Below are 16,727 nucleotides of genomic sequence, written 5' to 3' on the forward strand. Positions count from 1 at the left end.
TAAACATTAAGAACATAATAAAATATGACCAATAGATTTTGATGATACATTCGTTACTCTCATTATCTCATTTTATACTCTTTGGACATTTCTCCTTACTCATACATCCATTCTCCATGCCCCCTATCCCCCAACACACACACACACACACACACACACACACACACACACACACACACACACACACAAGCTTTATTCCTTACAATGATTGTAAAGAATGCCTATAATCAGGAACTACTCTTGAATAAAAAAATTAGAAGCTTTTAAGGCTGCTGCTACATACTTCTCCAATGGTGATTCTACTTCTGCACATACATACAGAATATTTACAAGACTCCCCATACAGTGCAATGTGCAGTACAATAAACTGTAATACTTATCACAGTGCAATAAGAAGCTACTGGTATAGTTATGTCTGCTTGAAACATGTCAAATGTATCCTAAAAGAGATCTTTGTCAACATGATAGTAAGAATGATCAACTGAGTCTCAAAATTTCCCTTCCAAATAAAACTCACCTTCAAGGTAAAATAGCAATAGGAGACTGAGAACAGAGAAACTGGTACAAACAGAGAAACTGGAATAGAGAAACTGTGAGCAAAGAATGACATTTTTTGCTGCTGTCTTATGCAAATTTAATTAATAGATGATACCACACAGATATTTAATATAAGGCAACAAAAAAGGCAGACATGTACCAAACACACATGCAGAAATAACTTAACGATGCAGAATATATTCTTTGTGTTCATATACCAGAGGGAAGATGGTATTGGTATTTCACATCACTAGAAACACCAAACTCGGTTTACACTGCACAGTTATAGGATTTGGTGTCAATTAATGGCAGAATACTGGAGCTATAATTCCCATTACAAATGTTTCTTGTTTTGCTAGAATTTATTACATGCAAAATTTGACAAAAATACCTTAAATTGACTCAAAAGAGAAAAGTGCAAAGTGTACCACCACATAACCACCACCTGATATGAACAACTGCTAACATTTTGCAAAATTTAAAAAGTTATACCTTAAAGTTCATGCCCCCAATGTTTCCTTCCTCAAGTGCAATCACAATAATGGATTCAGTGTGACTCTAGTTGATGTTTTCTAAACCTATAGCACATATCAGTTCAGTTCAGTTCAGTTCAGTCGTTCAGTCATGTCTGACTCTTTGTGACCCCATGAATTGCAGCACTCCAGGCCTCCCTGTCTATCACCAGCTCCTGGAGTTTACTCAAACTCATGCCCATCGAGTGGGTGATGCCATCCAGCCATCTCATCCTCTGTCATCCCCTTCTCTTCCTGCCCCCAATCCCTCCCAGCATCAGGGTCTTTTCCAATGAGTCAACTCTTCACATCAGGTGGCCAAAGTACTGGAGTTTCAGCTTCAGCATCAGTCCTTCCAATGAACACCCAGGACTGATTTCCTTTAGGATGGACTGGCTGGATCTCCTTGCAGTCCAAGGGACTCTCAAGAGTCTTCTCCAACACCACAGTTCAAAAGCATCAATTCTTCGGCACTCAGCTTTCTTCACAGTCCGACTCTCACATCCATACATGACCACTGGAAAAACCACAGCCTTGACTAGACGGATCTTTGTTGGCAAAGTAATGTCTCTGCTTTTTAATGTGCTATCTAGGTTGGTCATAACTTTCCTTCCAAGGAGTAAGTGTCTTTTAATTTCATGGCTGCAATCACCATGTGCAGTGATTTTGGAGCCCCCCCCCCCAAAATAAAGTTTGCCACTGATTCCACTGTTTCCCCATCAATTTGCCATGAAGTGATGGGACCGGATGCCATGATCTTAGTTTTCTGAATGTTGAGCTTTAAGCCAACTTTTTCACTCTCCTCTTTCACTTTCATCAAGAGGCTTTTCAGTTCCTCTTCACTCTCTGCTATCAGGGTGGTGTCATCTGCATACCTGAGGTTATTGACATTTCTTCCGGCAATCTTGATTCCAGCTTGTGCTTCTTTCAGCCCAGCGTTTCTCATGATGTACTCTGCATGTAATTTAAATAACCAGGGTGACAATATACAGCCTTGACGTACTCCTTTTCCTATTTGGAACCAGTCTGTTGGTCCATGCCCAGTTCTACCTGTTGCTTCCTGATCTGCATACAGGTTTCTCAAGAGGCAGGTCAGGTGGTCTGGTATTCCCATCTCATGGGAATTAGATCCAGGAGAAATCTCATGTTCAGAATTTTCCACAGTTTATTGTGATCCACGCAGTCGAAGGCTTTGGCATAGTCAATAAAGCAGAAATAGATGTTTTTCTGGAAGTCTCTTGCTTTTTTGATGATCCAGTGGATGTTGGCAATTTGATCTCTGGTTCCTCTGCCTTTTCTAAAACCAGCTTGAACGTCTCAAGCTACCACATGCCTGAGATCAGGGGTGGCAGGACAGGAGCAACCCCATGTCCACAGAGTGGCGGCTGCGCGGGCGCAGGAGGGCCGAGAGGAGCTACTCCACGTTCAAGGTCGGGAGGGGCGGCCGTGAGGAGATACCCCACATCCAAGTTACGGAGCAGCAGCTGTGCTTTGCTGGAGCAGACGTAAAGAGATTCCCCACGTACAAGGAAAGAGAAGCCGAAATAAGACGGTAGGTATTGCGAGAGGGCATCAGAGGACAGGCACACTGAAACCATAATCACAGAAAACTAGCCAATCTGATCACACGGACCACAGCCTTGCCTAACTCAATGAAACTAAGCCATGCTTGGGGCCACCCAAGACGGACAGGTCATGGTGGAGAGGTCTGACAGAATGTGGTCCACTGGAGAAGGGAATGGCAAACCACTTCAGTATTCTTGCCTTGAGAACCCCATGACAGTATGAAAAAAATCTTAGTAAGTTCCAAAAAAGACAAATCCCATTTTCTCACCATGTGTTGGTTATAAAATCAAGTAACTAACCATTGCCTAAGTGGAACACAAAAAGAAATATTTAAAAATAACTTATATGAATGTAATTTAAAATATCTACAAAAATGGAGGTACAATGCCTTTACAGATATAAAATACAATGAATTAACTGTATGGAGGCAGGTTTTAATGAACGATTACAAAATCTTAAATCCAATGTCTGCCTTCTAATGTCAATAACCTATTTTACACTTACATATTTACTGCAAATGATAATAAATATTAATTCAGCTGACTCTCATAACAGCTCTTATCACGTAGGTACTGTTATCCTCAATCCTCATTTTTAGATGAAGAAATTGAGGCACTGAGAGATTAAGAAACAAGAATAAAAAAGTGGTAGAAACAGGATCAAAGCCAGGATTCCAAACTTTGTGCTCTTAACTCTCTATGCTGTACAGTTTTACTTCTTTAACTTAGGGTGGCTACTCAAATAGAAATGCTGTCTATTTTCACATGAATTTTCACATGAATTTCAAGTACAGATATTCCCAGTATGTTTTTCAAACAATTATTTTAATTAGGATGTCACATACCCATTCAGTTTAGTTCAGTCGCTCAGTCATGTCCGACTCTTTGCAACCCCATGGACTGCAGCATGACAGGCCTCCCTGTCCACCACCAATTCCCGGAGCTTACTCAAACTCATGTCCATCCAGTTGGTGATGCCATCCAACCATCTCATCCTCTGTTGCCCCCTTCTCCTCCTGCCTTCCTTCAATCTTTCCCAGAATCAGGGTCTTCTCCAATGAGTCAGTTCTTTGCATCAGGTGGCCAAAGTACTGGAGCTTCAGCTTCAGCATCAGTCCTTCCAATGAATATACAAGACTGATTTCCTTTACGATTGAATGGTTTGATCTCCTTGCTGTCCAAGGCACCCTCAAGAAAATTCTCCATCACCACAGTTCAGAAGCATCAATTCTTTGGTGCTCAGCTTTCTTTATAGTCCAACTCTCACATCCATACATGACTACTGGAAAAACCATAGCTTTGACTAGACGGACCTTTGTGGGCAAAGTAATGTCTCTACTTTTTAATATGCCGTCTAAGTTGGTCATAACTTTCCTTCCAAGGAGCAAGCGTCTTTTAATTTCATGGCTGCAGTGTCACCATCTGCAGTGATTTTGAAGCCCAAGAAAATAAAGTCTTGCACTGTTTCCACTGTTTCCTCATCTATTTGCCATGAAGTGATGGGACCAGATGACATGATCTTTGTTTTCTGAATGTTGAGTTTTAAGCCAGCTTTTTCATTCTCCTCTTTCACTTTCATCAAGAGGCTCTTTAGTTCCTCTTTGCTTTCTGCCATAAGGGTGGTGTCATCTGCATATCTGAGGTTACTGATATTTCTCCTGGCAATCTTGATTTCAGCATGTGCTTCATCCACCCTGGCATTTTGCATGATGTACTCGGCACAGAAGTTAAACAAGCAAGATGACAATATACAGCTTTGACATACTCCTTTCCCAATTTGTTACCAGCCTGTTGTTCCATGTCCAGTTCTATCTGTTGCTTCCTGATCTGCATACTGATTTCTCAGGAGGCAGGTACGGTGGTCCAGTATTTCCATCTCTTTTAGAATTTTCCACAGTTTGTTGTGATCCATGCAGTCAAATGCTTTGGCATGGTCAATAAGGCAGAAGTAGATATTTTTCTGGAATTCTCTTGCTTTTTCTATGATCCAACAGATATCCATTATTCCTGCTTAACGCTATAAATCAGTACTGTCAGATATCACCTATCTTTCTCAGTCGTTTATCATCAGCAAATATGATCTAGTCTCCCCTGTTTCATATATATTTTCTTACAAAACAAAGAAGTTACTATCAAATGAGTTTTTGTAGTCTTCTCACATATATACCTTCACGTGAACTTCATTAACGCTCCATAACCAGCACTGGACAGAAATTATTACTGTGCTTTACACAGAATAAGAAAGCTCTGAAAGTCTAAGTAATTACCCCAAGGTAATAGAGCTATAGGTGGCAGAACAGAACTGAAGATCAGACATCAGTACTGCAAGTTCAGTGTTCTTCAAAAAATAGGCCAAGTTCACTTTCACTTTCAAAAGTATAGGTGGTACACACTGGCACAGACATACTATTGTTTTATCAGGCACACAACTTTCCACAGTTACTCTTCTACCAAGCTCATATTTCTCTATTCTATTCACACCAATGTGAGAGATCTGTCACATAGCTTGCTATAATACAAATACATCATCACTAGGACATTCTTCTTGATCCTGTTATAGTTACCTTTTGCTGAATCTTAGTAAATACCATTGCTGTATTCAATTATATCAAGTATTCACTTCTCAGAAATCCAAAGAATCTATTTTTAGAGTAAATTAAACAATTTACATCCAATTTGTTCAGATTGTTCTGTGCAGATTTCCTTAGTTTGTAGAAACTATATGCACATATGGAATTGGAGAGTTATCAGTTTCCCATATTCCAGTGAAATGGGGCCAGAACCACTTTTAAAAGTTAATCACAGGTACAAACTTCCAACAAGATAAGTCTTGGGGATGAAGTGTACAGCATGGTGGCCATAGTTAACAATATTGTTTTGTGTATTTCAAAGCTGCTCAAAGAGTACATCACAGAAGTTCTCATCAAAGGAAAAAACAAACAGACAAACTTTAACTGTGTGATGATGTTTGCTAACTAAACTTACTGTGGTGATCATTTCAAAATACAGACATGTATCAAATCATCCCGCTGGACACCTAAAACTAGTAAAATGTCATGACGATTACATCTCAAAAAAAGGTTAATGGTAATATTGCCACAAACATTCCCATGATAAGGGAGTCGAAGCAGATCAATCCTAAACTAATGTAAGTCCCCCAAAAGTCAACCAAAGAGGCATCAGGTTCAAAATATGGCCAAACAGTATAACACAATTTATTTAAGTATCAACAAGTATGTTTTTAGCATAAATAATTTAGAAACCACATTTTATCATCAACTCTTACAGTACAGATGTGTGTGTTGTGTGTGTTTAGTTAGTTACAGTACATATACTTAGAAGCCAGTAAAAACAACTACCCGAAGGAGAAAAAATAGGCTATTAATATTTAAGGCCCTTCTCAGTCGATATTTACAATTTGTATAATATCTTCTACTTGCATTCATTTCTTTATTATTATATAATGTCCTTATTTGGGACTGGCCCATCCCCCACCAGAGGCAGGAGGCAGGGGCGAACGGAAAGGGGCAAACTTGGCCCCAGAGACGGCATCCCCTACCAAATGGCTAACAGGTTTCTAGCTTCTAACCAAAGACTTCCTGAGATTCTGGATGGTCAACATCCGCCAGGAGGGTCGCAGCCAGAAACCAGCTTCCCAGAAGGGACACAAGGCGCACCCAACCAGCCCGCCTGGAAACTGAGGCTGGAACCGCGGAGGGGATAAGGCGCACTGCACCCGGGGAGAGTGCGCTCATCTAGCTCCTGGCTCCCTGAGATGCTCCAACTGGGGAAGGCACAAAACGCAGGCCCAACCTAGTCTGCGTCTTTGTGGAGTACCCAAAAACCTGAATCTGAGCAGCTTAGGCCTGGGAAGTGCACACAATTCAGGGCCCGCTCCCTGTAGAGCATCCAGGAGCCTGAGCAGTGTAGACGGGGAAAGTACATGCTGCGAGTGGGGGCAAACCCAGTGTGGCCGGAACATTGAGAGTGCTCCCCACACATGCCAGTGATTTTTGTCTGCAGTGCACCTCCCTCCCCACAGCACGACTGAACAAGCAAACCTAAACAAGAGACCACCTCCACCCGCTTGTGTCAGGGTGGAAATTAGACAGTGAGGAGACCTGCAAACAGAAGCTAAATAAACACAGGGAACCGCTTTAGAAGTGACAGGTACAACAGATTAAAATCCCTGTAGTTAACACTGACTACACCGGAAGGGGCCTAAAGAAATCGAGAAGTGTAAGCTGGAACAAGGAGCTATTTGAAACTGAACGGAACCCAAACTGCCTGCAACAGCTCCAGAGAAACTCTAGATATATTTTTACTATTATTATTATTTTAATTAAATTTTTTTCTCTTTCTTTTTTTTTTTAAAGTCCTCTATTACTCCTTAATTTTCATTTTTATAACCCACTATAACCTGGCAAAAAAAAAAAAAGATCCTATTTTTAAAGCGAAATTCATATTTATTTCTTAAATTTTTTGTGTTTCTGTGGTTTTCTAATATTGTATTTTTAAGAGTCTAACCTCTACTCTAGATTTTTAATCTTTGCTTTTCAGTATTTGATATCAATTTTGGACATTTAAGAATCCAACCTTCAGTACCCATTTTTACTCAGGAGTGTGTTGATCACTCTCTCCCCCTTTTGGCTCTCCTTTTCCTCCCCCAGGTCACCTCTATTTCCTCCCTCCCCCTTCTCTTCTCAGTCCAATTCTGTGAATCTCTGTGGGTGTTCTGGGCTGCAGAGAGAACTTAGGGAACAGAGTACTGCCTAGATCTGTCTCTCTTCTCTTGAATCCCCCCTTTTATCCTCCTGCTCACCTCTATCTCCTTCCTCCCTCTCCTCTTCTTCATGTAACTCTGTGAACCTCTCTGGGTGTCCCTCACTGTGGAGAATCCTTTCACCATTAACCTAGAAGTTTTATTATCAGTGCTGTATGAATGGAGAAGTCTTGAGGCTACTGGAAGAATAAGACTGAAATCCAGAGTCAAGAGGCTTAGGCCCAAAACCTGAGAACACCAGAGAACTCTGGACTATAGGGAACATTAATAAGAGGTCACCCAAAAGCCTCCATACCTACACTGAAACCAACCACCACCCAAAAGCCAATAAGTTCCAGAGTAAGACATACCACGCAAATTCTCCAGCAACGCAGGAACATAGCCCTGAGCATCAATATACAGGCTGCCCAAAGTCACACCAAACCCACAGAACCATCTCAAAACTCGCTACTGGACATTCCATTGCACTCCAGAGAGAAGAAATCCAGTTCCACCCACCAGAACATGGACACAATCTTCCCTAACCAGCAAACCTCGACAAGCCAAACATCCAGCCCCACCCACTGGGAGAAACCTCCACAATAAAAAGGAACCACAGACTACAAGAATACAGAAAGGCCACCCCAAACACAGCAATCTAAATAAGATGAAAAGGCAGAGAAATACCCAACAGGTAAAGGAACATGAAAAATGCCCACCAAGCCAAACAAAAGAGGAGGAGATAGGGAATCTACCTGAAAAAGAATTTAGAATAATGATAGCAAAAATGATCCAAAATCTTGAAAACAAAATGGAGTTGCAGATAAATAACCTGGAGACAAGGATTGAGAAGATGCAAGAAATGTTTAACAAGGACCTATAAGAAATAAAAAAGAGTCAATTAAAAATGAATAATGCAATAAATGAGATCAAAAACACTCTGGAGGAAACCAGGAGTAGAATAACTGAGGCAGAAGATAGGATAAGTGAGGTAGAAGATAAAATGGTGGAAATAAATGAGAGGAAAAAAGAAAAGAGAATCAAAAGAAATGAGGACAACCTCAGGGACCTCTGGGACAAGGTGAAACGCCCCAACATTCGAATCATAGGAGTCCCAGAAGAAGAAGACAAAAAGAAAGGCCATGAGAAGATACTCAAGGAGATAATAGCTGACAACTTCCCCAAAATGGGGAAGGAAATAGTCACCCAAGTTCCAAGAAACCCAGAGAGTCCCAAACAGGATAAACCCAAGGCGAAACACTCCAAGACACATATTAGTCAAATTAACAAAGATCAAACACAAAGAACAAATATTAAAAGCAGCAAGGGAGAAACAACAAATAACACACAAGGGGATTCCCATAAGGATACCAGCTGATCTTTCAATAGAAACTCTTCAGGCCAGAAACAAATGGCAGGACATACTTAAAGTAATGAAAGAGAATAACCTACAACCCAGATTACTGTACCCAGCAAGGATTTCATTCAAATATGAAGGAGAAATCAAAAGCTTCACAGACAAGCAAAAGTTGAGAGAATTCAGCACCACCAAACCAGCTCTTCAACAAATGCTAAAGGATCTTCTATAGACAGGAAACATAGAAAGGCTGTATGAATGTGAACCCAAAACAACAAAGCAAATGGCAACGGGACCATTCTTATCAATAGTTTCCTTAAATGTAAATGGGTTGAATGCCCCAACCAACAGCCCCAACAGGCTGAATGGATACAAAAGCAAGACTCCTATATATGCTGTCTACAAGAGACCCACCCCAAAGCAAGGGACACATACAGACTGAAAGTGAAGGGCTGGAAAAAAATAATTCATGCAAACGGAGACCAAAAGAAAGCAGGAGTCGCAATACTTAGATCAGATAAAATAGACTTCAAAATAAAGACTGTGAAAAGAGACAAAGAAGGACACTACATAATGATCAAAGGATCAATCCAAGAAGAAGATATAACAATTATAAATACATATGCATTCAACATAGGAGTACTGCAATATGTAAGGCAATGCTAACAAGAATGAAGGGGGAAATTAACAATAACACAATAATAGTGGGAGGCTTTAATACCCCACTAACACCTATGGACAAGTCAACTAAACAGAAAATTAACAAGGAAACACACACTTCAAATGACACAATGGACCAGCTAGACCTAGTTGATATCTATGGGACATTTCACCCCAAAACAATCAATTTCACCTTTTTCTCAAGTGCACACGGAACCTTCTCCAGAATAGATCACATCCTAGGCCATAAATCTAGCCTTGGTAAATTCAAAAAAATTGAAATCATTCCAGTCATCTTTTCTGACCACAATGCAGTAAGATTAGATCTTAATTACCAGAAAAAAAAACTACTAAAAATTCCAACATATGGAGGCTAAATAACACTCTTCTGAATAACCAACAAATCATAGAAGAAATCAAGAAAGATATCAAAATATGCATAGAAACGAATGAAAATGAAAACACAACAACCCAAAACCTATGGGACACTGTAAAAGCAGTGCTAAGGGGAAGGTTCATAGCAATAAAGGCTTACCTCAAGAAACAAGAAAAAAGTCAAATAAATAACCTAACTCTACACCTAAAACAACTAGAGAAGGAAGAAATGAAGAACCTCAGGGTTAGCAGAAGGAAAGAAATATTAAAAATTAGGGCAGAAATAAATGCAAAAGAAACAAGAGACCATAGCAAAAATTAACAAAGCTAAAAGCTGGGTTTTTTAAAAGGTAAATAAAATTGACAAACCGTTAGCCAGACTCATCAAGAAACAAAGGGAGAAGAACCAAATCAACAAAATTAGAAATGAAAATGGAGAGATCACAACAGACAACACTGAAATACAAAGGATCAGAAGAGACTACCACTAGCAGCTCTATGCCAATAAAATGGACAACTTGGAAGAAATGGACAAATTTTTAGAAAAGTATAACTTTCCAAAACTGAACCAGGAAGAAATAGGAGATCTTAACAGACCCATCACAAGCACAGAAATCGAAACTGTAATCAGAAATCTTCCAGCAAACAAAAGCCCAGGACCAGATGGCTTCACAGCTGAATTCTACCAAAAATTTAGAGAAGAGCTAATCTATCTTACTCAAACTCTTCCAGAAAATTGCAGAAGAAGATAAACTTCCAAACTCATTCTAAGAGGCCACCATCACCCTAATACCAAAACCAGACAAAGATGCCACAAAAAAAGAAAAATACAAGCCAATATCACTGATGAACATAGATGCAAAAATCCTTAACAAAATTCTAGCAAACAAAATCCAACAACATATTAAAAAGATCATACATCATGACCAAGTGGGCTTTATCCCAGGAATGCAAGGATTCTTTAATATCCACAAATCAATCAATGTAATACACCACATTAACAGATTGAAAGATAAAAACCATATGATTATCTCAATAGATGCAGAAAAAGCCTTTGACAAAATTCAACACTCATTTATGATAAAAAAAAAAAAAAACTCTCCAGAAAGCAGACATAGAAGGAACATACCTCAACATAATAAAAGCTATATATGACAAACCCACAGCAAGCATTACCCTCAAATGTGAAAAATTGAAAGCATCTCCCCTAAAATCAGGAACAAGACAAGGGTGCCCACTCTCATCACTACTATTCAACATAGTTTTGGAAGTGCTGGCCACAGCAATCAGAGCAGAAAAAGAACTAAAAGGAATCCAGATAGGAAGAGAAGAAGTGAAACTCTCACTGTTTGCAGATGACATGATCCTCTACATAGAAAACCCTAATACCAGAAAATTACTAGAGCTAATCAACAAATATAGTAATGTTGCAGGATATAAAATTAACACACAGAAATCCCTTGCATTCCTATATACTAACAATGAAAAAACAGAAAGAGAAATTAAGGAAACAATGCCATTCACCATTGCAACAAAAAGAATAAAATACTTAGGAGTGTATCTACCTAAAGAAACAAAAGACCTATACATAGAAAACTATAAAACACTGATGAAAGAAATCAAAGAGGACACAAATAGATGGAGAAATATACTGTGTTCATGGATTGGAAGAATCGATATTGTCAAAATGGCTATACTACCCAAAGCAGTCTATAGATTCAATGCAATCCCTATCAAGCTACCAACGGTATTTTTCACAGAACTAGAACAAATAATTTCACAATTTGTATGGAAATACAAAAAACCTTGAATAGCCAAAGGAATCTTGAGAAAGAAGAATGGAACTGGAGGAATCAACCTGCCTGACTTCAGACTATACTACAAAGCCACAGTCATCAAGACAGTATGGTACTGGCACAAAGACAGAAATATAGATCAATGGAACAGAATAGAAAGCCCAGAGATAAATTCACGAACCTATGGACACCTTATCTTTGACAAAGGAGGCAAGGATATACAATGGAAAAAAGACAACCTCTTTAACAAGTGGTGCTGGGAAAACTGGTCAATCACTTGTAAAAGAATGAAACTAGAACACTTTCTAACACCATACACAAAAATAAACTCAAAATGGATTAAAGATCTAAATTTAAGACCAGAAACTATAAAACTCCTAGAGGAGAACATAGGCAAAACAGTCTCCAACATAAATCACAGCAGGATACTCTATGACCCACCTCCCAGAATACTGGAAATTAAAGCGAAAATAAACAATTGGGACCTAATTAAACTTAAAAGCTTTTGCACTACAAAGGAAACTATAAGCAAGGTGAAAAGACAGCCCTCAGATTGGGAGAAAATAATAGCAAATGAAGAAACAGACAAAGGATTAATCTCAAAAATATACAAGCAACTCCTGCAGCTCAATTCCAGAAAAATAAATGACCCAATCAAAAAATGGGCCAAAGAACTAAACAGACATTTCTCCAAAGAAGACATACAGATGGCTAACAAACACATGAAAAGATGCTCAACATCACTCATTATCAGAGAAATGCAAATCAAAACCACAATGAGGTACCATTACACGCCAGTCAGGATGGCTGCTATCCAAAAGTCTACAAGCAATAAATGCTGGAGAGGGTGTGGAGAAAAGGGAACCCTCTTACACTGTTGGTGGGAATGCAAACTAGTACAGCCACTATGGAAAACAGTGTTTCCTTAAAAAACTGGAAATAGAACTGTCATATGACCCAGCAATCCCACTCCTGGGCATACACACATAGGAAACCAGATCTGAAAGAGACACGTGCACCCCAATGTTCATTGCAGCACTGTTTATAATAGCCAGGACATGGAAGCAACCTAGATGCCCATCATCAGATGAATGGATAAGGAAGCTATGGTACATATACACAATGGGTTATTACTCATCCATTAAAAAGAATTCATTTGAATTAGTTCTAATGAGATGGATGAAGCTGGAGCCCATTATACAGAGTGAAGTAAGCCAGAAAGATAAACACCAATACAGTATACTAATGCATATATATGGAATTTTAAAAGATGGTAACGATAATTCTACATGCAAAACAGAAAAAGAGACACAGATGCACAGAACAGACTTTGGTACTCTGTGGGAGAAGGCGAGGGTGGGATGTTCTGAGAGAATAGCATTGAAACAAGTATATTATCAAGGGTGAAACAGATCACTAGCCCAGGTTGGATGCATGAGACAAGCGCTCAGGGCTGGTGCACTGGGAAGACCCAGAGGGATGGGAAGGGGAGGGAGGTGGGAAGGGGGATCGGGATAGGGAACACATGTAAATCCAGGGCTGATTCATGTCAATGTATGGCAAAAATCACTACAATTTTGTAAAGTAATTGGCTTCCAATTAATAAAAATAAATGAAAAAAATACTAAAAAATCATATATCATTAGGAAATTACAAACTAAAACAACAGTGAAGTGGCACTGCACACCTATTGGATCCAGTAAACTCAACAAAAAAAGGGGGTCGGGCCTTCTCTGGTGGCTCAGTGATAAAGACTCTGCCTGACAATGCAAGACACTCAAGTTCGATCCCTTACCCAGGAAGATCCCACATGCCAGAGAAACTTAGCTGGATTTTTCCAGAGCTAAACAAGGCTCACCTGTGACCTGAACACTACATGTCTAGCACTGAGTAAACGGCTTTGAAAAAGTGTCCAGACAAAAAATATCACACAATTATACATAGCAGCTCTACTTGTAACAGCTAAAAGCTTTCAAATATCAGGATGTCTTCAGGAGATGACTGTGTAAGCAAATTGGGATACATCCAAAGTGAAGGGGAGCAAATGCTACCCCAAAATATACCTCTTCAGCATAAGAATTAGTTGGACCTAATTAACTTTTTTTTTTCTTTTTAAGAGGACACATGATCATCTCTGAAACCCAAGTTCAAGACGGCTCTTCTGTGAGTCACATTTACAAGAGAAATCTCATTTCAAAGGAATCCTCGGTATCTACCAGACAGAAGGATGACAGTCTTGTGAAACTCTTTTTTTTTTTTTTTTTTTATCAATAGGGAAAGCTAAGATGTAGTCTATGCAACAACCATACCCTTCCTTTCCTTTGATTTTAAATATTTATTTGTTTTTTGATTTGGCTGCGCCAGGTCGACCTTAGTTGAGGCAAGTCAGATATTTAGCTACAGCATGCAAACTCTTGGTTGTGGCATGGGAGATCTAGTTCTTGGATCAGGGATTGAACCTGAGCCTCCTTCTTTGGGAGTGTCCAGTCTTAGCCACTGGACCACCAGGAAGCCCCTGTTTTGTTTTTCAATGAAGATGCTATCTAAGGTGATATCTTGGGCCATTTCAGTCACTGACTCAATTTCCTGAGCTTCTCCAAAGCATGCACAAGGTACACATTATTAAACTGGTTTGCAAAACAAGGAAATGTAGTTCATACTACAACACTGTATGCTTCTAAATATCTACATGGTAAATGGAATATTATTTATTTTTAATTACTATGGGGAAAAAAAGAATGCAGGATTCATACATGTTACAACATGAATAAACATTAAAACCATCTTTAGTGAAAACAATCCATATAGAAAAGGCCACCCAGATCCCATATTCACCATGTCTGCTTTAAATCCATCAAGTATGTCCAAATAACTGAACATCTCAGTAACACTCTACAAAGAAAAAAAAAAGGGGGGGGGGGGGGGGATGAGGAAAAGGATGGGAAGAAAAGATATATTCATACACCTGAACATCAAACCGGGAATGAGCGAAGAGGAAAGGACAGTCTTCTCAAGAAACAGGAAAGGAAAACGTGACAGGAAAACTGGCCTCGTGCACTGAAGAACATCACTGGTCATCCTCTAGATCATCTAACAGAAATCTAACTGAAAACCTGCCATCTTGCACATGGAGCTCTTTCCCCCTCGAGTCCTCTGAGCTGGACCTCCAGTCAGCGCTCAGCTGGACACAGGAAACGTCTACTTCGTCCTCATTTTTCCTTCCTGCAGAGCCTCCCTGCTGGGGCACTGAGGCAAGCCCGCTCCTCTCAGCCTGGCCGCAGCCCCGTTATCCAGAAGCCCGAGCCCTGACGGCCCTGAGGAGAGAAAGCTCCCGCCAGCTGGTCACCGAGCCCAGTCTAAAGGCAAAGCGTCCTGCGCCCGCGGGTCAGAGGGGGCTTTGGCGCCCCCTGCGGGCCGCCGGAGAAGACCGGGCAGCCCCGCGCTCACACAGCCCAGAGGACTCACCCAGAAGCAGCTCTGCGTCGAGCGCTCAGACTGGAAGCCCAAACCCAAATGGAGCTGAATAGCTCCACGACCCTCCTCAAAACACGGTAAGGAACAGTCAGAGCCTGCATGTAATGCGACCATAAAAAGGATCACATTTGAGGCACTTCTAATGAAGTGGATGAACCTAGAGCGTATTAAACAGGGAAGTCAGTCAGAAAGAGAAAAACCTGGACTCTAGAAGGATGGTCCTGACGAATCTTCACGTAGCATAAATGGAGATGTAGACATAGAGAACAGACTTACGGACAAGGGTGGAACAAGAAGGAGAGGGTGAGATGAATGGGGAGAACAGCACGGATGCATGGACACCAACCTTGGTAAGTAGACAACCAGTGGGCATTTGCTGTCTGACTCACGGAACTCAAACTGAGGCTCTCTAATAGCCTAGAGAGGTGGGAATGGGTGGGACGTGGGAGGGAGATTCAAGAGTGTGGGGCCACACGTACCCCTACGGTTAATTCATGTTGATGTATGACCAATCAAACCAATACTGTAAAGCAATGATCAATCAACTAAAAATGAATAACCATTTAAAAAAAAAAGGAAACAAAAAATAGATGGAATGAAATGAACAGAAACACAAACTTTGCAACTAACACTGTAATTCAATTTAAAAAACTATAAAAATTTTAGAAAACACCAAAAGATCTACATGACCTTTGGTCTGGTGATGAGTTCTAACACACAACAAAAAAAGCCAACTTACCAAATTATGAATATAAATTATTTAAAACACTGACTTTTACAATTTCATACATTTACTCTGTGAAGGACCTTATTCGAGAGAACCAAAAGACAAACTATTAAATGAACCACTGACCACCCACCCTTGCCAGGCAACAGAGAAGAGAAAACACTTGCAGGAGTCATCTTACAACAGGAGGTCCTGGTAAGGAACAAGGAACTCACAAGCTACCAGCAACCAGGATGCTGGAGAGGTCAAAAAGAGATGGGAGACTCCACTCCAGAGGGTGTACCAACTTCCCAGGATCCTCCTCGCTGAGTGATGCGTGTGCCCCCAGGAAGGATCCCAATTCAGAATGACTGGCAAGAGACAAACCAGAAACTAACCCAATGACCTTAAAACCTGAGACTGTGAGCCACGTGGCGGAGCAGTTCTCTCCCTTTCCCTCACCCTCCTGCCCCTGCTCCAGGAGTGCCCCGCCCCCCCCCAAGCCCACTTCCAGGAGAGGCCCTGCGGCCTCCCTACTGCCTCCAAGTGAAACACAGTGACAAGCAAGCAAATCCACCCCACAGAGACAATCCAAGCTTTTTATCAGCTGATCTGTCTATAAGTTAGGGATAAAATTATGACTACAGAAAGGAAATATGACCTGACGTAGGACGGCCAAGATATTCTATAGAACCAGAGAAAATTGGTTACAATGAAACTCTTTTTTTCTTAGAAACAGTAAAGCTGGTTATTTTGCATATGCAATTATTCAAAACAATTGCTTGTTACAGAGGCCTGCCTAGGGCAAAGCTTGAAGTTAACCCTTTCCAGGGCCTTGAAGGACTTCCCTAGTGACTCAGATGGTAAAGCATCTGCCTAAAGCCCGGGACACCCAGGTTCAATCCCTGGGTCAGGAAGATTGCCTGGAGTAAGGGAATGACAACCCATTCCGATGTTCTTGCCCACCCCCCCATCCCCCACAA

This window comes from Dama dama, chromosome 14, assembly GCF_033118175.1.
Source record: "Dama dama isolate Ldn47 chromosome 14, ASM3311817v1, whole genome shotgun sequence".
Classification (NCBI taxonomy): Eukaryota; Metazoa; Chordata; class Mammalia; order Artiodactyla; family Cervidae; genus Dama; species Dama dama.